A 26895-nucleotide genomic window follows, 5' to 3' on the forward strand; every position below is an offset into this window, starting at 1 on the left:
GTAAGCAGCACAAAAACAGTTTGTGGGGGATTTCTCTGAGGATACCGGCGGTTCCCTTGCAGTCCTTGCAGAGGACTGGAATCACATATGGTGAGTCGGCAGTATCGGGCTTTGGGGGGGCAGCAACTTGTTAGCCACACTGACCGGATTGTTTTGCTCATCTGAGCATACCCTTATTTAAATTTAAATGAACCTTCGGCTGCTTTGGTGAAAACCACATTAGTGGCTGGGGATGTGTTTGTGTCAGTCTGTTCACACAGGCTTTCAGTGCTGTCTTCCCCACCTGCTTAAAGTACTACAGTGTGGCCTTCCTGTGTGCCCCTTGCAGGCAGGCCCTCACTTTTGCTGAGTGTCCCCTGCTTTCATAATGTGGTTTTCCAGCTGAGTTGAAGCTGCTGACGGCATCATGACTTATCCAAGAGCATGAGTGATTGTGAATTGGCACAAAACCAAACCAGAGACCCACCAGGCTCCCCGTCCTGTAAATCTGGATTGCTGAAACCCTGCTTTCCTCGAGTAGCCAACAATAACAGGCAGCTCATACGGCCGCATCGGATTAGTTTTACTTAGGCCTCTTGGACTGATAGTATGATTATAAAACAATTGGGAGGCTTTTGTTTGTCTCCTTAAGCATACTTTCTAGTATTGTATCCAGATTGGTTTTAAAGATGACCCAAAGAGAGTTTGTTTTATACTGGGCTTGTACCAATTTATCTCCCCCCTCCCAACCCTGCCATGATGGATTTAAGAAATGATACTGTCATCAAACCTGATAAATCTAAGTCTTCAATGGAGAGTAGTGTGTGCTCAGTGGTTTTTTTTTTCCTTCTTTTGGCTTACTTAGAGAACTGCTGCTGAGGTATAACAAATGTTTCTGTGAGCTTTTAATACTTTAATTGTAGGTAAGAGGGTTTTGAGTCTACTGGCTATCTTGAGATCGAAACAACTGAATAAATAGAAGTCTTAGTGTCGATGCTAGTAAGAATGAATGAAGACCAGCCAGGATTTGACATGGGCTAAATAAAATCCCATTTCCTTTGAGCATCTTTCAGTTTCTCACTATTTAGGAGGATGTCATTTTCTTGGTCCTCTGTTTGTCAATGTTTTTCAGCCTAGAAAAGCTTGGATCCTCAGGTGGGGAAGGCGGAAGAGGTAAAGGAAATAGCCAGATGTTCCTCAAACCAAAACAAACAAACACACCGAGTCAGATGTTCACTTTACCTATTTTTAAAGATTACTTTAAGGTCATCTCCAGCAATCTCCTGACACTGTAACAGCCCCTCTGCTAAGATACATTGGCACAACCCTGTTTTTTCATAGTTTTGCAGATGCTGGGCTCTGCAATGCATTTTTCTTGATTTCCAGTTGTTTACTAGAGCAGGGTTGATGTGGTTTCAAAGAAGAGAATCATTGGTGAGGGTTTCAAAAGACCCCATAGTATCTCACTGGTGCTGCACTTAGGGTAATAAGGTGGACATGTTACTACTGGGAAGGAGAGTCTCATGACTGCTCTGCTTGGTTTTATTACATGGGAAAATGAGCACACAAAACTGTAGGAAGATCTTTGCTGTTAAGGTGACATTGTCAAAGTAAAGATCAGATTTTAAGCAGGCACTTCCTTGCATTCCTGAATTATACGTTCAACTATAAAACTAAATGAAATTTAAGAAATCACCTTGGTTTCCCATTTGTAGCCAGAGGGGATGGCCTCGAGCATCAGGTATGAATTACCTACGTGCCCTGCAACCACAACTTTGAATCCTGGCAGGCCTAACTTAGCCCTGTGTGCTGTGATCGATAAATTGACTTCCATGCAGCTTATTATGTGGGGCTCTTTCAGATGTGACCTTATTAAAACCTGGAGTCCTCTCTGGACATGCACAATCCCATAACTGTTTCCCTAAGTACAGATGAGGGTGTTGCCACGGCATCCTTGACAAAATCCCTTTCTTCCCCTCCAACCTCTTCTGAGAGAGGTGCCATCTCTATGCTGGTCATTTACTGAGCTCCAGCCACTGGTAAACGAGCTCTTTCCGGGTCAGGTAGTTGTGTACTGTACTTCATTATGTTGCGTTGCTGGTGAAATTCCTGTTTTACACCTAATACATACACAGTACAAATAATCCTGGCCATCTCTAGCTGGCCTGAGAGATTTTTATAACCTCAGACTTTTCCTTCCCTTTTCCTGCTCCATGGGTTCTTTTTTGTGTTGCCTTCAGAGCAGCCTTCTTCCCTGTCTCCCCTTTGACTTCCTTCCCCTGTTCTTTGCATGCTTGGCCACCAGTCAGCATCAAAATGCCTGTGTGCTCTGGTTGGACTTTAAAATGGATATGAAATATTCAACGTGCAGAAGACAAAACTGACTTGTCACAGACGTGGGAGAGAGAAGGGAATGACCCAGCACCCCAGGATGGAGCTCGAGCTGGAGCCTACTCTTTTCTCTCCTGCTTCTACTGAAGTTGGAAGTTTCTGCCAGTGTCACATCTCTGCTCCTGTTTGCCTACCAGCAGTCTTTCTTTTTCCTGGCCTTTTTCTTTTCATCCATGCTGAGAGCATCTTGGGTGGCATATACATGGAGAGCAGGTCTTTGTACCTGACTTCATTCAGCTCTTTGTCAGGGGAAGAGCAGCTCGCTGGTCAGGGCACCAGCCCTGCTGCGCCCATTCCAGTGCTCTGCTGTCCATGTGGTGGGGCTGGGGAGTGTGTCTGGGCTGCAAAGCACGCAATGGTAGAGAGGAAGGCTGGGGACTGTGGGCTGCACAGCTGCCCCTGCCCTGCAGGATCAAAGGGGTGCTGGTAGCTCAGGCTTTGTGGGGAAGCAGAGGGCAAGAGTTGATAAAACCTGTTTCTAATCTTCTGTTTTGGATAAAACTCTGAGCAGCAGCAGAAGGGCTATAGCTGCTGATGTACAGATTGCTGTGGCTTGGTCTCATTTCACATTGTAATGATTTTCTACGAGTGTGTGTGTGTGTCTGCGCTAATGATGGCTTTGGTTCAGTGCAAGCTGTTATTACTGCACTGTGATTTCTTGGTCTCTTTCACAAGGAAGTGAATTTTCCTGGTGTCCTGCCTCTCTGTATGCACATGCATGCACATGTGTGTGCACTTTGGGAACTTGCTGGATGGAAAGTGCAGTAGAAATGTAAAATACTGTAATTATGTGCAGTGCACATTTCTATTTTTGCTCTGCAGTCAGCCTGGCAAGTGGAACTCTTGTGTCTGGGCAGTCTCATATCTGATCTGATCTATTTGTCTGTGCTTTTTTGCATTGGGGTTTACAGCTCAGCAGTTGAAACCTTCAGGATTACTTAAAGACGGAATGAGATCGTGCTTCTGTTGGGCTTTGTAAAGGCCATTCCTTCTAGTGTGAAATAATGGCCCTAAATGGCTCGGCTGTGCCCCTTTTAAATCCACCACTCGGTTCCCAAGAGGTGGAGGAGCAGAGGTAATGTATGGCTCATGAAGGAATGGAGGCAGCTCTGGTGGCAGCTCACTGCTTGCCCCTGTTAGCAGGGCTGTTGTGTCATCACCAGTGAGCCAGGTGTGTGGCAGGCAGGGGAGCTGTGTCGGTCCTCCTCTACGGCTCCCTTCTCAGCTGTGGAAATGGGGCTCTGGGACCAGTGGTGTGGTGGAGGGGCAGGGGGTGCCCAGTGGGTGTGCGTCTTGGGGACCTGGCCAGTGCAGTATCGCTGTGCTGGAACAACGTATGGATGGGATGTAAAGCCGAGACCTAGATCCATTGGTTGTTAAAGGTGCCCTTGAGCTTTTCACGAGGTTAGGGGACAATGTCCTTAGTGTCCTGGCCACATTCCAGTTCATTGCTTTCTGCCCATCTAAAATCTCCCCTTCTCCTCCCCCTGCAGCTTATCCTGGGGAAGTTCTCAGTTGCTTCCTCCCCTAAAGACCCACAGGTAATGCTGCTGGCACACAACTGATGCTTTATTTCATCCCAGTGCTGAGGGAGGGATCCCTGCAATTTGGGGTCCCTGGGCTGCAAGAGGTGCTATGGAAACACGGAGCTGTTTGGGGTGTATGCACAGACACAAGAGTGCAGTTGGTTCATGTCCCTCTTGGATGCCGTTTCGAAACAGGTAAACAGGCATCCCAGTGGCATCTCCAGCTCCATCCAAATTGTCGATGCGTGTGTCTTCTGTGTGTGTGTGTGTGTGTGTGTGTGCGCGCAAGCCGCTCTCTCCCCCCTTCCATCTTGGAACAAGAAAAATGTGTCAAGCCCTCTGGCTGCAATCCAGGACTCTCCGTGGAACTATAAATCGACCCGTCAGGGAGGGGGAAAGAGATTAACGTTGGCCGTCTTCATTAGTGAGTCCCCGGAGGAAAGCGGGTCTGCCATGAGCCGTGAATGAGACCAGCTGAGAGGGAGAGGGGGAGTTTGTGGTTTTTATCGCTGCCTCCAGAGACCCCGGAGGAGCGGAGGAAAAGAGCGTGATAGGGATGGGAGGATGTAAAATGAAGGCAGCCGGAGCATTCCATTGGCGAGCAGGTAGCTGGTTGCTGCTGCGCCGCACCAATCCCTGACCTGCGAGCCCATGTGTGTGGCTGGAGCACTCGCCATGCTAATTGGGAGCAGCGAGGAGTGAGCCCAGTGGCAGCGCAGTGCCCTGCCTTGCTAAACAAGTGCCAGTAATTGCGTTCGTGGTACTTGCATTATGTCCAATTTTTTCTCAGAACCAGAAAAGTGCATTTCTCACAAGCAGCATAATTCTTCCCAGGTGTTGCTTGAGGGTGGGTGTGCTTAATTCCCTGCCCCCAGCCAGAGAGAAGAAAGTAATTCTTCTTTGTGCTTTATTATCGCTTGCACACGGATTTTTGCACGTAGCTGCTGCTTTGAGCTTCAGACACCGATCTCTTTCTTCCTCCTTCTGTTTAATGTATGTGTTTGTACTGCAGGCTCATGCAAACACACGCATGCACCGACACACACATGTGCTAATTGTTGTTTCTTTGAGTTGAACGGCAGCGTTTCAGGTTCCCTTGTCAAGTCCCTGAGAGCCCGGATTGTGGTGGTGCTCCTACCAGTAAAATCTGGTTTAAGCTGGTGGTTGTCTCCCCCCCCCCCCTCCCCCCCCTGCTTCTTGCAGTGAGTGACGCAGGCTCGACAGCTCCCGATAGCGATGCTCTTTATTCATGGATGCAGCATCCCCGCCGTGGTGGTGATACGGTCGCACACACACCGCTCCCACTGGGCGCCTCAGTGTGACCCGAGGGAGCCGAGATGGGAGGCCTCTTGTCTGCACACAGGTGGTCCTTGTCACCTCTGCCACGCGACAGCCGCAGAGCCAATTAGTGTCAGTCGTGGCGGTGGCTCTCATTGATGGGGATGCAGACCCAGTCCTTGCTGGGAGCTCAGCTTCCCACGCTGTGTGTGCCTCAATCCCTGCTGACCTGTGCAGACCCATTGCAAGGCTTTGCCTTTGCCTTCCTGTGCCCTGGTGGTGTGCAGACGGCTGCGCTGTATGATTTGGCAGCGTCTCGATATTGTTTTCTAACTGGCACTCGCAGCACAGTTGTGACTCCAGGTTCTGGGCTTTTAGCATTTACTCAGTGAAATGATGCTCAGTGAAAGTAATAATCCATTTTTTTCTGACACGATAGAAGATTTTTTGGTAACATTTTCTTTTGTGAAAAGCAACCTATAGCTATGAGATGGCTAATGCCAGGAGCTTACAGGCAGAATTGGACAAGCAATAACAGTTGGATTGGAAACTGTGATTGTCTGTGTCTGCTCTGCCCTCCTGAGGCCCCATCTGGAGTACGGCATCCAGGTCTGGGCCCCTGGCGCAAGAAAGTCATAGAGCTGTTGGAATGGGTCCAGTGGAGGCCATGAAGATGCTCAGAGGGCTGAAGCTCCTGTCCTGTGCAGATGGGCTGAGGGAGCTGGGCTTGTTCTGCATGGAGAAGAGAGGGCTCTGGGAAGACCTCATTGTGGCCTTGTAAGCAGGAGGGGGGGAGCAACTTTTACATGACCTAAGAGTGATAGAACAAGGGGGAATGGCTTTAAACTGAAAGAGAGGAGATTTATTTCAGATGTTAGGGAGAAATTTCTTACTCAGAGGGCAGTGAGGCGCTGGCACAGCTGCCCAGAGAACTGTGTGTGCCCCATCCCTGGAGGTTCAAGGCCAGGTTGGATGGGGCCCTGGGCAGCCTGAGTTGGGGAATGGCAGCCCTGCCCACAGCACGGGCTTTAAGGTCTCTTCCAACCCAACAATTCTGTGATTCTATAATTGTGTGATTCTGTGATTCTATGAAGTGTGGCAGGACAAAGGAAAAGCTGGGGGAAAGGAGGGCACTGCTGGTACTGAGAAGTGGTATTTCAGGTGAGTTGGCCCCAGGGCTAGTCTGACAGCTAGGAATCCCCTGCGTCATGGTTCCCTTTCACACCTGACACTGTTCCTGGCTCAGGTGCACGCAGCGATATTTTCTCATTGCCTAGGAAGGAGAAGAAATAGGTGATGATGAGTACAAGGGTAACTGTGCTACGGTGTCACCACACAGCACCAGCTCTGCTGTCACTAATGAGCAAGCTGACAGATGAGCTATTCCCTCTTCAGTGCTCAGGGAGTGGCCACCTTCACTGACACCCCCTCCTGGGTCTGCACCATAGGCAGTGCTGTCACCTGCAGAGCAAACCTCTGGCAGCCGGATGTCCTTCTGCTCCCAGAGCGGGCCGTCCTGCTGGAAGTGTGGAGGGCTGAGGGAAGGCAGGCAGCGTGCTGGGGAGAAGGGCTGTGCTGGATTAAAGCAGCTGCTGAGGGACTACTCCATTGAAGCTTGAAATCAGATTGTTTGACAAACATCATGTTAGAAGCACCTGGCTGCTTCTGTTTGCCCGACAGCTCCCTACCTCAGAGAGAAAACAGGGATTTCTGTGGCTTTGGAGCCACATCCCTTCCTCTTCCCTTTGCCCAGAGGGCAGGCTGCCAACTGATGTGCATGGAGTGCCAGGGGGAGCCCCTCACTCCTATTCCCCCTGTGTGTGCCAGACAGGGAGCTTGCAGAGGGGTGGGCTGCTTTGGTGGGATTTGATATATGTTTTTTTCAGCTCTGATTTTTGTTCTACCTCATTTGCATATTGTGTTTTTTTTCCAAGCCTCTGCATCTCCTTTCTTCCTCCTCTTTTTTTTTTCCCTTATTTTTTTTTTTATTTTTTTTTTAATTCTCTTCTCTCTGCTGAAGATTGCTTCCTAACTCTCAAATGTCCCTCCCCCGCCTTACTCCCCCCCACTGCATTTTTCTTTCATCCTTTGTTCTTGATTGCTTGTGCCCGGGAGCAAAGAAAGGAGAAGGAAAGGATACCATCTCTCTATGAAATAGACGAGGGAGAGAGAAATGCAGCAGACAAAGTTGTCAGGCTGGCAGAGGGAGGCTGAATGCATCTCGGGAGCGCAGGGCTCTCATTGACACAGGGCACTCACCTCCTACATCTCACTGTGGGACGCCAGCCGGGGGCTGCCCTGCAGAACGCTGTTTGTAGCATCTGCTGCCCCAGGGAACGAAATGGGGATGGACCAAAACCATCGAGTTAACAGAGTCCTGCATGCGGTCCTGGTCCCACTGTGCAGCTGTGGTGTGTGTCTGGCTCAGGAGCGTGGGTAATCATGTGAGATGTGTGCGCACACTGGCTGATGCATCACATCTTCTCCTGCCTTCCATCTCCCCTCTCTCTGCATCAACAGCGCTGCCATAATCTCTCAAAATCAACAGGCCATTACGGTCTGATGTAACTCAATGAGTACTCTGAGACAGAAATCCTGCAGTGTACTTAAAAATCCTAATGTAGAAACACAGCACCGTCCTGCATTCTCCCTCTACCTCATTTACTGGTTTCTAGTGAAAAAGCAGCACTGTTCCATGCCTGTATATATTCAGCAGAGTGGGTTGCTAATCTGAAGCTATCCTTTTATTCTCATTCTGCTTACAGACCGTTAAATACGTTCTGCTCTCCCTCCTGCCCCAGCCTCCTCTCTTTCTACCATCAGCTTTTGTAAGTGCTGACTTCAGCTCGTGCCTTGGGAGAGGGGAGGTCACACAGACCTCAGAGAAGCCCTCTGTGTCATCAGCTCTGCCCATCCAGCTGGTCCCTTGCTAGTGGCACATGTGCTTTTGTTGATTGGACCCTGCAGGCTGGCACTTCAGGTGGAGATGGTCCATGTGGGTGCTGCACAGCAGAGGTGTCTTTGTGGCGCTGGGGATGTGGTTTAGTGCAAATGTGTTTTGGGTTCTTGGTTGGACTAACTGATCTTAGTGGTCTTTTCATCCTTAATGATTCTGTAGTTCTTTCTGCTGCCTGCCTTGTTTCTGTAGGAGAGCAGTGTTTCAGACGTAGCCTTACATTTCAATCCTTCTTTGTCATCCCCTCCCCCAAGTTTGTGCTGCAACCACGTTTCTGCCTGAGAGCTGTGAGCTGTCAGCCTTGCTGGGAGGAGGCATTGGCCCTCCTGGTGTTTGCAAGTTATTCCTGTTTCTCATAGGACTTTTCTGGTCCGAGACCTAGGATGCACATAGGTGCAACTTCAACGTCATATCCCACAGAACTGGATTTTCTGTCATTATCTCGGGTTGCTTAGGATAAACCTGGATGGTGGGCAAGACAGAGGGAGCTGCTTGCGGTATAAGTCACAGTGGTGTCAGCAGTTCTGCTGAGCCTCTTACTGTGGCATCCTGCAGGAGGACTAGATGGTCCTGCTTTGTGCATGGATATTGTGTCAGCAGTGGGGTGCTGCTGGTTCTCCTTTCTGTCTTGGCTTAAGGTAGAGTTACAAGGCTGGATGCCATATAGCTGAATGCTGTCCCCATAAGTTCTCTCTAGCCTGCCTGAGGCTTGAAGGCAAATGTGGAATGGCTGTAATGCAATCTGTGTTCTGGGCTGTAGAGACACAGGTTGATTTTGCCATCTAGGAACCTGGGCATGGTGACACTAACTTGTTCTTTCTCAAGAGCAGTCTGTGTCTGTGGTCCACTGATACTGACTAATTGCAGGCAGATGACCAGTACAAAAGAGCTGGCAGAGATGCATGACTTACGTTCCTTAGCTGTCAAAAACAGATGAGCAATTAGCAGTCTCTTACCTGCTCTGCCTGCAGGTTTAATCCAGTACTCTGTGGCTGGAGTAAAAAAAAAAAAGACAGGTTAGCAATGCAGTCTCATGTTCAAAGGAGCTATTTGGGGTTTCTTGCCAGTGGCAAAACATCTGTTCTAACAGGGTAGCTCATCACCCACAACTTCCCTGTGATGCATTCCATGGGTATCACTGTTGACCTGATGAAGTGTGGTAGCAGGAGGGAGCAGAGCTGCCGTGCTGCTGGGATCTGCTCAGCCCGGTGTGCTGCCTTGGGCATGGGAGCTGGCTGCCATAGCAGAGCTGGGACTGAGCACTCACTGGGAAGTGAAAGACATCAGCACTGTGGGTCGTTCAGAGCAATAACCCAAGAAAGAAGTTTCTGCTTCATGTCTATTAGCTGGCCTGCTTCTGACATGTGAGGGTCTGCGTCAGCTCATAACTGCTCCCCTGCCTGGTTCCTCTGTGATGTTTTCCTTGTCCTCAGAAAAGTCCAGTGGAACTGAGGTGCTGTCCAGGTTGTTTTTCTGGATGAGGGAACTGTATCAAGGGAATGCTATTGCTGCATGTGCAGCTGCCATGTGGATGCTGGGGCTGTGACTTTGCCAGGCCTCATCTCAGGTGGTCTCATGGATGCCTGCAGTTAATGAACTGGCGTTGGCCTCTGTTCCGAATGTGCAGGGAGCCCTTCTGCCAGAGCTGCCAATGGAAATGAAGGTCCCCTTTGCTCACGCTTCTCCTTGCATCCAGCCAACTTGTTTAATGGTGTACTGGCTGCTGGCTGTGGTCACTGCATCGCAGCTGCTCACACTGTTTGAGCTTCTCCTCTCTGCTTTCCCTTCTCATTATCTCCCTGCCTTGCACTCTGAGCATCCTTCTTCTCTGGCTTGTTGCAGTGTCCATCCTGAGCTACAAAAGGCTCTTTTCCAGCTGTGTGTCCTGACCATTGCCCCACTGTGCTGATTCTTCCTCACGTTTCTCATTTCATTTGAAAACACTTTTTTCCCCCCCTCTCATCTCTCTTAGCATTCCTCTCTTCCTTCCTTTGAAGATATGAGCACTTGAGCCAGTTGGGAATATTGATCCTTTTTTTTTTTTTTTTTCTTTTCCTGGAAAATGTTGAACAGCACTAAGTGCCTGTCTGAATCACTGCCCTGGTGGCATGCCGCAGGGGAAGGAATGCTGCTGTCCAGCTGCCTGCTGACCTCAAGGCAGCCTCTGCTCTGCAGCCAGGCTCCCAACCTGAGGTGGGGGCTTGAGAGTTTGCGGCATGGCCCTCCATGAAGCAGCTCCTGCTGGGGACTGTGCAAAGGGAAGTGGAGCCACGGTGCCTGGCTTTGTCACCAGCAGCCAGCCAACGTGGCAGTGCCTCAGGGCTCTTCCTCACCCAGGAGAGGGAGGAAAGCCTTGTGTTGTTTTGTTTCGGCTTTTGTTTCCTGGAAGCTTTGAAAATACCTGTGATCTCCTGCAGCATAATGAAGACATTCTTACGTCTATTTAACTTTGGAAGCAACTTTGGAAGCCTGCGCAGAGTTCAGATTTTCCTTGAAAATGCCTTCAGAAGGTGCTGGAGGGCAAAAGAACAAGACTGGGTGGCAAACTTTTGTTGGGAGGATGCTCTGGGTAATCACTAAGCTGCGGGTTGGCGTGAGGTTGTGCCTGCCCTGCTGGGGCTGTGGTGCACTTACAACACATAACAGCTGCAGGCAGAGAGGATACAGGGCTTAGCTGTTCTGGCAGCTGTCAGAAACGGAATTCGGGCTCAGCCCTTTGCTTGCTCCAGTGGCATCTCCCAGCCCAGTGCAGCTCTGGGTCACTGCTGCCCATCAATTCTGAAACGAGAGGGGATGGCAGCAGTGGGCAGGAACCTATCGATTGTGCTGTAAATCAAACTGATGATGAAAAAAGCCTGGTTCTTGGGAAAGTGGAGGTCTGTGTCTCACCTGCTGCAGGCAGAAGGGTCTTGCTGTCACCTCCTGAGGGTGCTCACTACATCAGTCCTTGCATTTGCTATGCATACGGGGACAGTCAGTAGTATATGGGCGCTGAGATCAGTGCTAGCCCTCTTCAATTTTTATGTAGGGTTTCAGCAGGGGTGAATTAGGTCTGATAGTGATACTAGAAGGTTCAGCCTAACCTAAAAAATAACCCTAAAGAGAAATGGGACTAGGAAGCTACCAGGGGCATCAGAGCTAGTGTGGAGCTGGTGTGGAAAGGTGGCACAGCTCGCTGCCTCTGCTCTTGGAAACAACGCCTGCTGATACAGCAGAAGATGAAACGTGTAATGTAGGATTGCTCTATGAGCAGTGAGCTCTGCCCCTTTGAGCCTTGGGGGATGCCTTGCTTTGGGAAGAGGAAATCCAGGAATATCCCAAACACAAATCTGAGAAAGGAGGCAGCGCTCCAGGGGGAGCAAAGGTGCTGATCTGAGAGGGGAGGTGACTGCAGTGACGTGGGGCAGAGGTGAGAGCCGGTAGCGGGGCTGCAGAACACAGCAGAGCCAGAGATTTGTGGGACAGAACAAATTGCTGGGCAGGAGGTGGGCAGATGGAGAGAGATCTTGGAGGAGGTCCCAAAATTGCCCTGTTTAGTACATTTGGGAGAGTAATCGCTCTTCTCATCACGCATATGTTTTGGGAGTGGGCCAGGGGAGGTCTCAACAGAATCAGAATCACAATCTCAACTTAAAGAAATGAAAACCCAAACAAAACCAGACCCACTGTTCTGGGGTCATTTTAAATGCGCTGAAGAGTAGTAGTGGTTTTTGCTTTTTCTTTTTTTAATATCTGTTAACTGTTAAATATCTTTTGGTTTTCTTACCCTTCCATTCTAAGAGGAAATTCTTGCCAGGCCCTGGTTGAAGTATAAGCAGGAGCCTCACACAGATTGAGGACAGATATAGAGGCAACCCAGGAAAAGTGGAATGGCAGGAAATCACGTTGATCAAAGCCAAAATGCTCAGCACAGCCAAAGCTCTCAAACAAGGGAACCTTTCCTACAGCACGTGTTGCCCCTGTGCCATAGATTGTTAATTTGTTCTTTACAGAGAGCAGATGGAAAAAGTCTCTGGGGACGGGATGTGTCCCCTGTGGCTGGAGAAGAGTCTGTGTGTGCTCTGGAGGAAGGAGAAGCAGCACGTCTTGCTTTGTGTATGTCCGGGTTAGCTCCAGGAGGACCATGGCCCTACTGGATCTGTGTTTGCTCTAGGTGCTCTGGGATGCTGAGGTCAGAAGAGCTTCCTCTGGTGCAGCAGGGAACTGCTATAACAACTGCTGCTTCTGCTGTTACGGGCCACACAACGATGAGATATTTATTAGGCTAATGAGCAAATTAGAATTCAAAGCTTCAGGATGAACGAAAAAAGAAATGTATGTTAGCTCCCCACTGGTAATGGTTGTGGTATCGGAGTCACAGAATTCTTGAATTTCAAAGTTTTCCCAAGTGAGCAGCGCTTGGATGAAATGCAGATATATAAGCATGTGCAGTTATATTCTTCAGCTTATAAATGCATGTGTGCATTGCGGCCACAATATAGACAAGGAGGGAAAAAGCAACCTTACCTCATTTCCTGCCTTTCTGCATGTGAATTCTCATTCATAAAGCACAGAGAAGGGATATTTTTGTACAGTTTCCTAAGGGGATTTTAATTTTTTTAACTAAAAGAAGATGCAGAAAACTTTGCTCATGCATTCAAATGCAGCTGTGTTTGGTTTGTGGTGTAGAGGTCTAGCAGTGTATTCGGACATGACCTGCCTACTGTACCTGTTTTGCATCACCTCCAAACACAGAGGGCTTTTTTCTGTGTGAACCATATTAACCTGCTGTCCAAAGGCAGGTTTGGATTACAACTTATCTGGGCCAGGTTCAAGCGGTGGCCTCCAGGAGGAGTGCTCTTTAATCATTAGAGCTCCATGCCTGAGTTTTGGGATCCTGCAAGTATGTTGGCATGTATTTAATCAACACATGTTAGAAGTGTGTTTCTTGTTTTTCTCCTTAAGGATCCCTTGACTTCATAAGCATTTATTGTGAGTTGGTTGTTAGGGCTGAGAATTTGCCACTGACTCCTTCTCCCCACCCCAAAATAAACAAATAAATAGAACCATATGTAGTTGACTTCATCCTCCCAACAGCCTCCTAGGCTACTTCCTTATGAAATCAGCAGCTTTTTTTCCTTCCAAGTTTTGAGATGTGCCAGACCACTAGGCTGTGTGGAGAAGGAAGATGTTAGCCCCAGTGATGACTCTCAAGTCAGCTGTCAGCTCTGTCTGAAGTGCCCGTGGTTTTCCCATATCTGAAGTCCCTCTGACATGTTTCTGTAGCCTCATTCCCTGTGTGAGATGAGCTGTTGTAAGCAAAGGGGTTTTAAAGAGATTCTCTTTTTTTTTTTCTTTTTTCTTTCCTTCCCCAGAATAGAACCATTTAATCAAGTTTTTAATCACGCTTCTCAATCTGCAGCCAACAGACATTATATTTTCAGTGGCTGTTTCTGGTTTGGACTTGGCATAAATCTGTTTTGGTTTGTCAATTATGTGATCTGGTTCTCAACCATGAAATGACCCAAAGATAGATCTGAGCGATTCTGGACACGGCCTTCTATTTGGCACTGCTCCTGACTGCCCATATAGTCTTTGCCAAATCACTTGAATTTATCATCTATTTCCTCTAGCCTTGAATCGGGGGGAGCTCCTGATAAACTCTCAAAGGTGTTGTGGCTGTTTAATTCAATTGATATTGGTTGACTGTGCACCAGATGCTGTTAGAGAAGTGCACTGTGACCCAACCATCAGAGCGAGGGCATGAAGGGATGGAAGGGCACAGATGATGGTTAAGAGCAACGAGGAAGCACAGGCTGAGTGGTGCCAGCAATGCTGGGGAGTGATGGGCAATGTATAAAAAGGGAGGGAGGGGGGAGATGCTGAAGAGCAAAGAAGAAAACAACGCGGAGCAAAACCAAAACCATTGGCTTGGAGAAAGGTAGGATGAGTCAAGGAGTTGGACAGAACAAAAGGGAGAAAATTAGGACAAAGGTTTGTTCGAGTCAGTTAGGTTTATAGATTATATCTGTTTAATTTTTGCTTTTGAGGCATTAACCTGTGTTTCGAAACTTAGGGCAAGATGATTACTGTTTGAAGCATCCGACCACCCCCAGTGATCTCCTTCATCATTTTGCACAGGGAGACCTCTGAAATTTGCCCTCTGAGATTTTGGGTTGAACCCTCCTTTCTCCAGCAAATCTGCAGATTTGTGCATTTTTGTTTTCTTTTACTCTTCAGTAAGCAACATGCCCAAATTCAAGCCTTGCTTGAGATACCTCTCTGCTTCTGTCTGTTTGGGTTTCATTGGTGGTTGTCAATCTTTCCCTATGCCCAGCTGTGCATAGGAGGACTAAGGGTCGGGAGAAGGCATACGAGCTCAGATGGTTTATGATGGCTTGTTTTGTTTTGGGAAGCGAGAGGGGGGTGGCCAGCCTTGGTTGGGAACTCTGGGGGGGTTTCTCTTGCTATTGTTCAGCCAGACCGCACGGCTTAGTCACGGAGCTGTTGTTTGTCAAAATTAATGCTTAAAACTTCCCAATCTGAAAATAATGAAAACCAGTACGAAGCGTAAGGGCCTTTAAAGGTCCTGAATTACTTTCAAGATACCTGACCCTTAGAGGAGTCACTTGAAAATTTTCCCTGTGGAAGTATTCATGGTGCCTCTCGCTGGATGACTGCTTCAAAGCACAACCTCCAGGTCTTGTGCCAGCTCCTCTAGTGACCAATGGGGTGGTGGAAAACCAGAGGCATTGCTTTACCTGGTTAAAAAAGCAATGGAAGGTAGAGACAGTGTGTTGCAGCAGGCAGAGGTGGAGAGGCTACCTTCCCAAAAGGCTGTAGTGAGCAGTACAACGTGAGTAGCCGCTTCCTCTGAGATTAATGAGGATGAGAGAGAGACTTTTTGCTTAATGTATGGCGGTCATCTGCAGAAGCCAAAAAGGGTCTTTTTGGGGTCACGCTGCCATCCATCTGCAGGGGTTTGCGGCTGTGTGGGATGAGGCAGGTGTGTTATGTTAACGTCTGACTCCTTTGGAACTTGGAAGGGCAAGGGACTGAGGAGAGAGGGTTGGGTTTTTCTTCTTATAGGCTTTTATTTGTCTGTTCTGTCCCCAGAGAAAGCTCAGCATGGTGTTTCAGCCTGTTGTTGTTTTTTTTTTCTTTTTTTTTTTTTGTCTTCAAGAAATTCCTGTGAAACAATCAGAAGATTTTATCCATGTGAGATGCTTCTGTATTTTGAGTCCTAATCACTTAGGTGAAAAAGAATAAGTAAATTATATATTGAACTGCTAACTGGTGCTGAGGCCTGGTTGTTTCCATGGCAACAGGGCTGGAAATAGCAGCCGGTGACATCAGCACGGCACAGGTAGAGGCAGATCCAGCCGTTCTCCCCTAAATACATGAAGGTGCTGGGTCCAAACATTGCTCCTGTGATCAGTGCTTGCTGTTATCCTGACACTGCAATTAACATACACCAATACCCTACCGACCAGGGGTACCGGGGCCTGGTGCTGAAGTACACCGAGTTTGCTCTGTGTCCATGGAGGGATCCATGGGGCCCTGTGCATGGTGCTGAGGAAGATGGCTGCCCAGTGGGCCCCGCGCTGAGCCAAGTGCTTCAGGCTCAACCTGGGGGGCTCAGGTCTCTTCCGGGGGTGCCCCGGGTCACACAAGTGGCTCTTCGGTTCATGTCACACGAGTGGGGAAAGGTGCCCACACAGCTCATCTTGGACACCATTTCTTCTCGCTGGTGATGGATAAAAGACCTGGTAGGTTTGGGGTGAGCTTTTTGTGTTTGTTGCGTTTTTTTTTTTTGTTACTTTTTTTTTATTTGGTATTTATATATATATATATATATATATTTGGTGTTTTTTTGCTTTGTGGAGGATTTGTTGTTGCTTTTTTATCTTTGAGGTGCCACAAATGTAAACTCTGGTCTTTGCTGGTGTTGCTGAAGGACAAGTGGGAGGTATGAATGGATCTATGAATGTGAGCACTTAAAACCTTAATTGAAGGGGTGAACGTGGTGAATCTCTAACAAAGACCTTCTCTACTCAAAATATTAATTACTTGTTGATGTAAATACATTTTAAGCAAAACAAACAACCCTTCTGGTTCAGCACAATCTCTTGACTATCCTCAAGGACTCAGGAATGGAGGCACTTTTAGCCTGACACCTCTCTGTGCCGACCTATTCGTATGCATATGTCACATTCCTGTGTGACAGGGACTCCTGCACTGGAACCTTGGCAGGCAGTGGCAAGGTAGACACAAAGAATAGGTCTCCTTTCAGCTGAGGAATTGAATGTCTTTTTGCCAGCAACAAACCAAACAAACAAAAATACCCCTTGCTGATCTGATTACCTAGCTCTACGTGTGATCAGAAGGCAGTGTATGTGATACTTCCTTCCGCATGTTTTCCGGTGTTTGCGTCCAATTTAGTTGTGACTGTCCCGAATGATTGCGTTTCCATTATTTTCCTGAGAAGACAAGACCATATGCCTCCCTGTTAAGATGATTTGTCTTCTTTTTCCCTTATTGTACTGTGCAGTAACAAGCCTGTGTTTTTCCCTTCTCACTTCGACTTCTGCAGCCTTCTGTTTTATCACAAGCTTTTTGATCAGGTTTAGCCCAAAATTAAATACCGGCTTTCAGATACGGTTGCAACCAAATCAATTTACCTCGAGTGCTGTGTCACCTCAAGTATTGTGTCCAGTTTTGGGCCCCTCACTGCAAGAAAGACATCAAGGCCCTGGAGAGCGCACACAGAATTGGCTTTGTTGCAAAAGTCTCCTCCAAGAGCCTCCCTACCAGTGCATCTCCAACACCAGTGCTGTTGCACTGACCATGAGTAGGAGGTGCTGGTGTTTCAGTCACAGTGATGTAGCTGGCTTGCTCAGGAAGGGTCTCCTACTGTCGCTTCTCTGCAGTCAAAGTAAATGCACTTTGGCTGATATTTTACACTTAGATGTAAGTGTTTTTCTGGCATATGGACATAAAAACATACAGAGTTTATAATGGGAAAAATGACACCAGGCAATGGATGGGGAATTTTATTAGGTGCTGTGGCTCGCTGAGCAGTGGTTGCAGATAGTGCGCTGCATGGACCACCTATCATGCTTCACAGACCAGCAGTGACCTGTGGACCACAGCTGAGGTAATGCTATTCCAGGGCCTTATCTATACTACAAAGAGAAAGACAAACGATGCACAGTTTATCGTTGCACTGTGAAGCTAAATGACACTGTGGGATTTTTTTGTGTTTTTATTTCAAGACGTGATTCTGATGGTGCTGCAGCTGTGTTTCTGCTTCTAGAGGTGAAATAACTGCCCTGATTTCATCAGTGTAGATGCAGATAAATGTAAACAGAACTACAGAACTATGGAAAACTCCTACCTTTACCACCCACCTCTTGTTAGAAGCATCTTTAAGTATTAGTAGCTCCTTTTTCCTCCTTTGGGTGGACTACTTAAAATCATTCACGTTGTTGTGACTTCCAGTGGGGTTTTTCTTTCTCAAATACTTGGTCTGCAGGCAGAGCCACCAAGAAGAGAGTAGATGTAAGTATGAAAAATACAACAATCTCAGAAATCTCACTGACAAAAGGGAAACCTCGCAGTGCACGTCTCGGTGCTGCCAGCCCTAGTTAGCTATGCTACCACTACTCATATGGTGCAGTAGTTTGAGATCGTCTGTGGCTCATTAGATGCAGTGTCAGAATTTCCAAGAACTGAACACCTACTGCTTCTGGTTGCTGAGCAGTCGTGAAAACCTGGTCTTTGTTTGGATACCTTGGCACTAGCTGAGCTTTGAGAAGATGCTTTCCCTATTTAGACCTGCTGTGCTCAGATACGGCATGACGCGTGAAGAACTAAACTCAGCGCTTCTGTCTTAGAGTACCCACTGCTATTAACACTTACACAGTTCCTTGGGGTTTTCTGACGCCTCCCATCTTCTATACACCTGCCTTTGAGAATGTGAAGTCTTTGGGCAAAAAATGGACAGTTTTGTGTTTTAATCATACTGATAGGACTAGAAAGTGTGGCACAGCTGATCATTCCCATCAGAATCACTGGCAAGTGCATCTGCCAGGTAGGATTTGGTGATGATTATTCGGGTAACAGGCCACATGGAGGTTGGCTATGAGTAATGGAAAGCAAGCTGAGATCACTTTGAACTCTGTTCCCCCTCCACCTTTCTCACAGTCCATGTGGTCTTCACAAAAAGCTGTTACTACTGTTAGCTGCACAGAGCATAGCTCTTGGTGCCCGTGGATGCTGTGTGTAACACCTGTGTGGGGCATAACCTGGGTAAAGTGAAAATGGAGAAGAGAAGGATTCATAGTCTTTTGAAATCTCAGTGGCTGTGACTTCTGGAGGTAGGTGGCGCACTGTTGGAGTTGGGATATCATCAATAGAGCCTACTGGGGCGGGCAGCTGTTTGTGCACCCTAAAAGCACCATGTGGCCTTTCGTTTGCCACAGCACAGGTAGTGGGGGGAGCAGGATTTGGGAAATGAGGGGGACAGAGGTGGGACAAGCTTCAGGGAATTAATCATGCGGCTGGAAGGAATTGGGCCCTATTTAAAATGGCTGCTGCCGCGTTCAGGGGGCCATTTTAAGTGTCTGTTATCCTACTCTTGCTTAAGGATGTAATTTGAATGAATGTGAAGCCAACAAAAATGTTAGATTCCAGTGCAAATCTGTTCTGATTTGGGGATTCATCCGAGTTCTAACAATGCTTAAAGTACTGCAGGATGAGAGGTGATATATTGTGGAAATGTAAGATATGAATTTTATATTTATTACTGACTTGGCAGGGTGCTTTTCACATCGCCATTCTGGTACAATTTTGATTAGATTTTTATGCTGAGTATCAGAGAAACACTGCTTGTGTGTACGCGTCTCTCCCTCCCTTTTGTGCTCTCCTTCTCTGATAAGGAGAACTCTGTGCTGATGAAAGATACGGGGTTGACAGTCCTTGCACTGTGACGATACAGTTTAGGCAATGCCAGTAGAAACTTCCTCTGCCAGCGTGGAGGATGCACGTTGACATGGAGCAGAGAGCTGCTAGCAGTGGGAGGAGAGGTGAGTGTCTGAGGCTTTCCCTCTGTAAGGGTTCAGGAGGGTGGTGGTAGTTTCCGTGATGTTGATGTGCATGGGGACTTGTTCAATGGTCCTAAGTCCATGTGTTGCTCCTGTTTGTCACAAACTGTTGTCTCCTGACGAATTTTGTTTACTCCCAGCATGTGCTGGCTCTGAGCTGGCTCTGAAAGCAGATGCAATTCAACTGCAGATGGAGAGCTGCCTGTTCTCTCACAGGTACTGGTTTTCCTAACACAAGTGAGCATCAGGAAAGTACCCTTGTATGTAGGCTACCCCACAAGGTCAGAGTTCTGGGGCCACGGTAAATCTGTTGTATATATTCATATTTAGTTATTTATACAACCGTTGTCTCACGTACAGAGCTTTTTTTTTATTATTGGGTTTTTTTAGCATTAATGCATGCATTCTTCCTTGCTTTGTGTCAAAACCAGCCCTGCCCTTATTTTATAGCTTCATAAGAAGCTGCGTTGTGTGGTTCAAGGTGGGGCAGGTCTATATTGTAAGTGGGGGTCAGAGCCAGAGCTCTGGGCTCTCAGATCAGCATCTAATATCCAAGAAAGACAACAAGAGAAAGAGGGTTGATTTTTGTGCTTTCTTCAAGCTCTCTGTGTATGTTTGTGACACATCTGCTTCTGTAAACGGACATCTTCAAATGCAGCACTTGTCGTTAAAATAAGTGTTTTGAGGAGGGGCTTAAAAGAATAAAAATAGGATGGTAGCTTTCTGCAGCCTGGCCACAAACAGCATTACAGTTGTACTGCAGACGTGTATTTAGCTTATGGCATTTGGTGGAACCGAAATGTTTGAGTAAATCTGATATTGGCGGAGCAAAATGTATGAACGGATGATTGCCAGCGAGTTGATTTACCATGATGGGATTATAAGCCGTCATCTGGGCTATAGTAATTGACTCCATTTGCCGTCCTTCTTCATTGCAATAAGAAGTAAAAACATCGGCTTAACCCATCAGGAGGTTGGTTAGTTTAGTGCTGCTGTGACTCAGCTGACAAATGGCAACTCGTTAGTCATGGTAACTCAATTGCATACTCCTGTGTTTGCATATCATGGGCTGGCTTCCACTGTAAATGGAAGGCAAGTGAAAGAGAAAGCTTGAGAGCTCCTGCTTGTAACCAGGTTAACGACTGGTAGCGTGGATTGAAGCAACTCTGAAAGATTTGTTGGGGTCCACATTGCTGTCCTGCCACAGTAAAAGTGTCACCTGCTTCAGAGCTGTGAATTTGTGTATTTGAAGTTTTGGAGCACGTAGACAAGGCTTAAGATGGTGTTATATGGGTTAGTAGCTCAGTCCCTGACCTCTGGCAACTGGAAGATTGACTCTGGAGAACGTTTCCTTTGCTGAGTGCCAGGCTGGCCACACGCATCAGCCCCGTACCTTTGTGTTAGGTGACAGTAAGGTGTGAAACCACCTGGCTCCAGCCTGCTCTAAGGGAAACTGCGGCCTCAGCCCTTGTGCTGCACATGTCCCACTCGAGGTCTAAAACCCCAAACAGCCCCATCTCAGGGCTGGGCTCTGCAGGAGGAAGCCCTGGGTGCCGCTAACAACGCGTTGTTTATGCGGGGAAGTTGGTGAGCAGGAGGCCTGGAGGCAAACTCCCATTTCCTGCGCTATCCGGAGCCACTTTCTGTGGTTATTTGTCACCAGGTCCCTGTCCCCTGCCCAGCGAGGTGTGTGCGGGCTGTGGGGCTCCGGCTCTGCGCTGCTGCCATCCCCACGCCCCGCACTGAGCGCGTGCTTGGGCTTGTGCGCGTCTTCTGGACACCTTCCCGGTGAGTCTTCCAGAGAACGGCTGCAGATGAAACGCAATTAGACACAGATGGACGGGGGCTGGGGGAGGGGGCGGCGGGGCCAGCCTGAACATGGGGGGAGGGTAGAGATTAATTGCCGGGCCGCCAGGCGAGGGGCCGGCACGCAGAGCGCGCAGGGTCCCTGCCAGGAGACACGGGCTAGGCCGGGGCCGGGCACCCGAGGAGGATCTTCTGCTCTCGCAGCGCGCTGTGGTTGTTCGGGAGCCGGGGGGAGCGGCAGGCGTGTCTCAGGGATGATTAATCATGGATGGCAGCAGCGGGGAAAATGAGCGCAGGGCGCACGCCGAGGCCAACGCAGCCTCTGCCCCTGCGTGCCGCTGGCTCGCCCGCAGCAATCCCTGCTGCTCCCAGAGCTGGCCTGCGAGGAGGGCAGGCCGTGGCTCGGCTCCTCGTCTGCCCCGGCCTTCGGGGCTCCGGGAACTCTGATCTCTCGGGTGCGGGGAAGAATGAAAGCAGTGTGAAAGCGGGGAGGTGAGCTGGGCCAGGTGGGAGGAGAGGCAGACGAGATGGAGGTTTAATTAGCAAGGAGTGTGGAAAAACGAAAGTGGGTTTGGCAGCAGCATGTGGCAAGCGGTTTGTGGTCCAAAAGGTGGGGACAGGAGGAGAACAGTCCGAGGCAGGCAGATGTCCCCGGGCTACAGGACTTGTCAGCCTTCTCTCCCTCTACATCCTGGCGCTACCTGAAAAACCCGAGTTTTACACACAGATTGGGTTCTGTTTCAGGGTGGGTGGGTGTTTGATGTTGAGCCTCCAGAATTCAGCTTCTTTCACAGCTTGGAAGTAAAGGTCAGGAAGTAGAAACGTGGGGTTCTTTTGCCCTCGCCAGGAATATCAGAAACTTCCCAAATAGGGAATGCATGATTATACCAGCAGTGCTGGGAGGCCTGCTAACCGTGTCTCCCAGTCCAGCTATTACCTGCATGCTCTGCATGCATATCTCAGGTTCCCCTCTCAGCTCCTCCTGCAAGCCACTGAAAGCTTCCCTTTCTCTCTACATCCCCCACCAGAAGTAAGGCAGCATTCTTTCCACCATCACTGTTGTTTCCAGTGGATGATGTTGAAGTGTTCATACTATTTTCCCTTCATCTCAGAGATATCCCTTGGATTGTTTGAGTTGGTTCTTCTGGGGAGTTTTGTACTGGAATATTTGATTATTTGCCCAGAGAGCTGTGTGTGCCCCATCCCTGGAGGTACTCAAGGCCAGGTTGGATGGAGCCCTGGACAGCCTGAGCTCGTGCGTAGCAGCCCTGCCCTTGGGCAGTGGGTTGGAACTGGGTGGGCTTTGGGGTTCCTTTCTACCTAAGCCAATCTATGATTATATTTTCCTGCCCCTTATTTATATTTACCTCTGCTCTAGATTTCTTCAGGAACCCTTAACTTAGTGCTGTCTCCTGTCACTGAAATGGAATATCTCAGATAATTTTGGTAGGGTTGCATGGACATGCTGCCTTTATGTTCCCTAAAGATTATCAGCGAGTTATTTAATGCTTATAAGCAACTCCACATTTTCCATATGCCATTTCCTTGCGCAGTTCAAAGTAGCGGTCAGAATCTGGAAGGCCCTGATTTCTTCCTCTCTCTTTTTTTTTTTTCTTCTTTTTTTTTCTTTTTTTCCCCCTACTATTTAATGTGTAGCTAAGTAATATTTCACAAGGAAGGGAGAAGGAGGGCATACAGATCATTCAGGCTCTGGAATAGAGCAGATTTTGCAAGAAAGAGTTCATTGCTGTTGGGAAATGCAGGGCTGTGAGCTGCAGATGAGGGTAGAGGTACCCTTGCAGTGCTGCTCTGGGATCCCTAGATTAAAAAAAAAAAGCCATGTCATTTTCCAAACAGGACTGAAACATGTTAGTGGCAGCAGAATCTGACAAAACCAAGAGCTGGAATAAATACTTAATGCTCCTCCCTGTGAGACCTCTACTCGCAGTCAGTAGTCATGGAAAACAGGACAAAACAGATTTGGATTCCCGACTTTGTGAATAGCACTTCTTTATTCGCTGCTGCTGTGGAGCGAGGTGTTTTCCTCTCCTCCCCAGTTTGGCAGACCTCCTCTGTGGTGTTCGTAGCCCGTGGTGGTAATGTGAAGAAGCTGCTGGAAGCAGTTGGCGTGTTGCAGAGCTGTGCTGTGGGATAAGTGCTGAAGGTAGCAGATAGTCTGGCAAGTTTTGCTCTGCTTTTTGCTCTGCTGGGTATGTTTTCTGTAGTACGGAGCCATTGGAGTAGGTGAGAATAGGGTTTGTTCCCCTCACCCCCTCTGACAGTAACCCAGCTCATCTAACTCTGGAGTGTGAATGAGGGCTTGGGCAGCACTGAGCTCCTCCATGAGGCTGTGTTGAGAGCAAGCAAAGGGACTGGAGGTGGTCTGTGCACTTGAGGCCTGCACAGAATTACTGTTTTTCACTCAAAGCCTTCCCAAGGACAGTTTGTTAAGGGAGAGCAGTGAAGGAAGGGGCAGCTCATGCTCTTGGCAGCTGTGGTCATGCTGGGGACAGGGATGGTGTTGTAATGGGCAATAATTTCTACCTTTGACGGTTGGAGCATTTGGAGCATTACATAGTCCTGCTCCAGCCCTGGGGATCATGGGTGAAGTGCTCAGCAGAGGTGGGGAGCGGCCCTTGGCTGCTGCAGCGTGCTGGATGCTGCAGGGCATCCTGGCTCTCTGGGGGAACACATCTCGTCCAGGGCTGTACAGCCCCCTGCCCTGCCCAGGGGTGCTTTCTGACAGTGTAAGGCAAGCTTTCCAAGGTAGCAGAGCTGGAGGCTGGCTGCCAGGCTGCCTTTAATTCCCCCAGCTGGCAAACAGGAGGCCTTCGTCGGTTGCCGGGGCAATGGTGGGAAGCTGTGTTGTTTAATGAAGCGTTGGGAAGGCTGCTGTTGGTTTTGGGGAGCGGAGGCTCTCCTGAGGCACAGGGGTGTCTGCCAAGGGGCTGCCAGGCCAGGATGCGGCGGGTGGTGCCGGTTGATGGTGCCCTTCCAGCAGAGCATGGTGGGCACTGTTGTGTTTGGTCCCTGCCCCTCAGGACTGTGCCCATTCCCTTCAACTTGTTCTCTGCCCAGTGCACCCCTGAGAAGTCTTCTGTGCCCCACTCCTGAAGTGGAACAGCAATGACCTGAGCTTGCTCTCTTGATTTAAGCAAATGAAGACTCAGAGCATTTTGATAGTAAAGGTGACTTACAAAGGAGGGACAGGAGAAGGCGGGGGAGAAATAACAGAAGGCCTTGCATTTATGCTTCTTTCCAGCATCTCGTCATAATTAAAAAATGAGAGAGCGTAGGGCTTTCTTAGCCCTCTTTGCTTCTTTTCTTCACAGGGTGTTGTTCAGAGCACAAAAGGAATGGTGGGCTTGTTTAACCTTGGGGGGAGGGGGCTCCACGGACAGCCCTGGCACTAATAGGCTTAGGGCTATTCAGATAAAACTTCATTAACTGATTATTTAAGGGAAAAAAAACCAACCCTCTTACTCAGACGTGTTAAAAACCAAGGGAGTTTAAATGGGTGTGAACAAACAAATATTAGGTGGAGAGCTTGTTTGAAAGTTCAGTAAGCCATGTCCATTTAATTCCAGGCTAAGAAAAATGCTCGCAGACCACAAGGCCATGAATTTTCAGGGGGAGGGGAAAAAAGGCTTAATAAGACGGCTCTCTTGCAAAGGAAAAAGAAAACAAAACATAAAAAAAAACCTGCAACAAAAAACAACAGCAAAAAGCTGGGCTCTTTCATATGGTGAGCTATATCTGTGTTTTGCAAGGATGCACAGAAGGGAATGCACCTGATTCCCCCCTCCTCCCTCCCCTGCTCTGCACCTGCCCGCTGCCAGGGCTGCAGCATCCCACCGGCAGTCCGGAGCTGCCATGTGAAGCCCACAGCCATCCAAACTCTCCTACCCCCTGTTGCTAGCCTCCCTCTCCATCCCGTTTCTGCCTGCCTCGAGCGCAGCGCAGGGCTGGTAATTAAAAACCTTGGAGGGGGATATTATTGAGTTAACAGTAGTTATTTGTGAGGCTGCTGTGGGGGGGGGGGGAGAGCGATCCATCCCCGGGGAGAGCGGCACTGACGAGGGGTGGGGGGAGCGGGAGGGAGGAGGAAGTGGGGGCGAGATTGGCAGGTGACTGCCAGCTCCGACGAGATGACAGCGGCAGCAGCTCCGCCAGTCCCACTTGAGCACTGCACTGCAGGTACTGGGTTAATGGGTGGGAAGTGGTGAAGAAGAATATCAGGGTGGGTGGCTGGAGGGGAGGGCGTCGGCGTGGGGGAGCAGATTTCTGCTGAAAGCCGACATGGAGATGACACTCTCTATATACATGTAATCATTAGACTTCTCATTCCCAAGAATATTTTCCTTCATATCGTTTTAAAAAATGCAGAGAAAGCTTTCCCCAAAGCCGACAGTATTCTACCTCCAAGCACTCCCTCCTTGCCAATAGCACCACGTTCGACAGGAACGGTCTGAAATGCTGTGCTATTTTTGACCATTTCTTTAGGATATTTGTAGTGAAATTTTAATTTTTCAGGTGCCAGGAATAGGCTCCTGGGTCCCACATCTTCCCTTTATAACGAGGCCTTTTTACCAAACGTGAGGCTGCATTACAATCTAAACCTCACAATTTTCTTGTTTGATGATGCTGAGTATCCAACTAGAAAATTCATGTATCCTCCTCCTGCAGGACTGGCAGGTAAGACCCAGGCTGAGGTCCTGACTGACATCTGCAGACAACATTCCTGGCCGTGCTTTCTTTCTCTCTCTCTTTTTTCCTCGGAGGGTAAAACATCTGTTTGCAGAGGGCTGAGGACATGAGCTGCACAGGGAGATAAAAGCAAAGAGCCCTCATCCCATAAGAGTTCATAGATCTGTAACTCAGGGGGCTGGCCACAGGGTTTGGCAGGGGTTGAAATCCTTCTGTCTTTCTCCCTTCTCCAATGTTTGAGCTTTAAAAACAAAAACAACCAGGGTTATCTCAGCCGTCCAATAGTGAGGATTTAGATGTCAGCCTTGCTATCAGCTTCATTCTTTGTGTACAAAGAGAGAAAGAGGATCACACGTTTGAGTCTAAGCTGCGCAGAGTGGTGCCTTGGTTTATCACAGGGGGGAAGCAGTGCCTCTCCCCTTATACTACAGCAGAGTCTGGCCCCAAAGGCCTTTCACAGCCTGTCCTCCCTCTCCTGCAGCAGGAATCAAGTTGAAGGAATGGGAGCTGAGAGTTCAAGGCACACGTGTGGCTGTAGACCTACAGGATCTATAGGAAAGAGGAAGCTTAGAAAAATGCCTCTGTTCCGCTGCATCCCTGCCACTGCCACCAGGCACCTGTGAAGTATTTAGCCATAAAAATGTTGCATTTTCCCTTTAATCTGTCACAGCTATGCAGTGGGCCACCAACTATGTCCCCACATCTGTGGTCTTACAGGCTTTAGCCCAGAAACCAGGTAGGATGTTTTGAGCTGTGAAAGCAGGCCTGTAACAAAAGGGCCAAATGCCCTTTTCCATGCTGACCCTAGATATGCTGGCTTATGTTATACATGGAGATGCATATTTTGACTTCTTGAGAATGGCAACTTCTTGTCAGACAAGTAAGCCTACTACTGATTGACATCATGGCCACAGCCATCTGTTCTGAGGCCTTCTAGGCTGGATTTCACAAGTCCCGGTGGGGCCGGTTTCAGAACAGACCTGGCTTTTAGGCTGGAGACTGCTCACAGGCTTCTCTGAGCAGCACTAGGAGCTCTGGGCATTCAGCAGCTTTGAAAATTACATTATAGGCATCTTAAATGGCACTTTTCAAGTGTGCATTCATTTTATAGCTTAGCAGCCGGCCTTTTGGCCATATATATAGATCACACGCATAGAACTGCTTACTA

The 26895-nt window shown here is 48.5% G+C and overlaps 1 protein-coding gene across 3 annotated transcripts in view; it reads left to right on the forward strand.

Moving 5' to 3' along the window:
- Window positions 1–26895, forward strand: part of TCF20 (transcription factor 20) — a 109759-nt gene that overhangs the window by 15079 nt on the left and 67785 nt on the right. Inside the window, exon 1 of one of the 3 annotated variants that reach the window (XM_032444500.1) lies at window positions 25200–25217. The exons of the other annotated variants lie outside the window; for them this stretch is intronic. The gene's annotated coding sequence lies outside the window, so the exon portion shown is untranslated. Of the gene's footprint in view, window positions 1–25199; window positions 25218–26895 lie in introns of those variants that run through there. 3 annotated transcript variants of the gene reach the window in all.

Source organism: Coturnix japonica, chromosome 1, assembly GCF_001577835.2.
Source record: "Coturnix japonica isolate 7356 chromosome 1, Coturnix japonica 2.1, whole genome shotgun sequence".
Lineage (NCBI taxonomy): Eukaryota > Metazoa > Chordata > Aves > Galliformes > Phasianidae > Coturnix > Coturnix japonica.